The 1,947-nt window shown below is 38.3% G+C and overlaps 1 non-coding gene across 1 annotated transcript; it reads left to right on the forward strand.

The window, feature by feature from the left end:
- Nucleotides 1-967: 967 nt before the first annotated feature.
- LOC112760723 (small nucleolar RNA R71) lies at nt 968-1,075 on the forward strand. The gene has a single exon (XR_003181150.1). It is a non-coding gene; the product is annotated as a small nucleolar RNA R71 (small nucleolar RNA).
- Nucleotides 1,076-1,947: the final 872 nt, after the last annotated feature.

Below are 1,947 nucleotides of genomic sequence, written 5' to 3' on the forward strand. Positions count from 1 at the left end.
TAATGTCTTCATCCTCTTCAGAGGAAGAATACTCATCAGAGCTCATGAAGGGCAGAAGCAAGTTGAATGGAATCTCTATGGTCTCTGTATGAGCCTCAGATTCCTTCAGGTCCTCATTGAGGAACCCCTTATTGGTCACTAAACGTCTCAGGAGGTCTTCCTCACTAGGATTCACGTCCTCCTCCTCCTCTTTGGGTTCGGCCACACCAAGTAAGGTAATGGCCTTGCACTCTCTTTTTGGATTCTCTTCTGTATTGCTTGGGAGAGTACTAGGAGGGGTTTCAGTGACTCTTTTACTCAGCTGGCCCACTTGTGCCTCCAGATTTCTAATGGAGGACCTTTATTCATTCATGATACTTAGAGTGGCCTTAGATAGATCAGAGACTATATTTGCTATGCTAGATGGCTTCTGCTCAGAATTCTCTGTCTGTTGCTGAGTGGATGATGGAAAAGGCTTGCTATTGCTAAACCTATTTCTTCCACCATTATTAAAGCCTTGTTGAGGCTTTTGTTGGTCCTTCCATGAGAAATTTAGATGATTTCTCCATGAGGGATTATAGGTGTTTCCATAGGGTTCACCCATGTAATTCACCTCTGCTATTACAGGGTTCTCAGGATCATAAGCTTCATCTTCAAAAGATGCCTCTTTAGTACTGTTGGATGATTCCTTCAATCCATTCAGACTCTGAGAGATCATATTGACTTGTTGAGTCAATATTTTATTCTGAGCCAATATGGCATTCAGAGTATCAATTTCAAGAACTCCCTTCCTCAGAGGCGTCCCATTACTCACAGGATTCCTTTTAGAAGTGTACATGAACTGGTTATTTGCAACCATGTCAATGAGTTCTTGAGCTTCTGCAGGCATTTTCTTTAGGTGAATGGATCCACCTGCAGAATGGTCCAATGACATCTTTGATAGTTCAGAAAGACCATCATAGAATATATCCAGGATGGTCCATTCTGAAAGCATGTCAGAAGGATACTTTTTGGTCAGTTCCTTGTATCTCTCCCAAGCTTCATAGAGGGATTCACCTTCTTTTTGTCTGAAGGTTTGAACATCCACTCTAAGTTTGCTAAGCTTTTGAAGAGGAAAGAACTTGGCTAAGAAAGCCGTGACCAGCTTATCCTAAGAGTTCAGGCTGTCTTTAGGTTGAGAGTCCAACCATATTCTAGCTCTGTCTCTTACAGCAAATGGGAAAAGCATAAGCCTGTAGACCTTGAGATCAACCCCATTGGTCTTAACAGTATCACAGATCTGCAAGAATTCAGTTAAGAACTGAAAAGGATCTTCGGATGGAAGTCCATAAAACTTGCAGTTCTGTTGCATCAGAGAAACTAATTGAGGTTTCAGCTCAAAATTATTTGCTCCAATGGTAGGGATTGAGATGCTTCTTCCATGTAAATTGGAATTAGGTGCAGTAAAGTCACCAAGCATCTTCCTTGCATTGTTATTATTTTCGGCCATGCCTCCTTCTTTTTTGAAAATTTTTGTCAGATTTTCTCTAGAGAGTTGTGCTTTAGCTTCCCTTAGCTTCCTCTTCAGAGTCCTTTCAGGTTCAAGATCAGCCTCAACAAGAATGTTCTTATCCTTGTTCCTGCTCATATGAAAAAGAAGAAAACAAAAAAAAAAGAAAGTATGGAATCTTCTATGTCACAGTATAGAGATTCCTTTATATGAGTAGAAGAAGATATGAATAGAAGAAGGAGAATTCAAACACAAGGGTGAGGAGTAGGTTCGAATTCTTGGGTGAAAAAGGGATGTTAGTAGATGAATAAATAAATAGAAGGAGGTGAGGGAGAAGAATTTTCGAAAATTAGATAAAATAAAATAAAAGTATTTTTGTTTTTAAATTAAAAATTAAAATTAAAAATTCAAAAATTAAGCAAGAAAAATTAAATCAAATTAAATTAAATTTAAAATAAATAGTTAATTAAAAAGGAAGT

Source organism: Arachis hypogaea, chromosome 16 (genome assembly GCF_003086295.3).
Source record: "Arachis hypogaea cultivar Tifrunner chromosome 16, arahy.Tifrunner.gnm2.J5K5, whole genome shotgun sequence".
Lineage (NCBI taxonomy): Eukaryota > Viridiplantae > Streptophyta > Magnoliopsida > Fabales > Fabaceae > Arachis > Arachis hypogaea.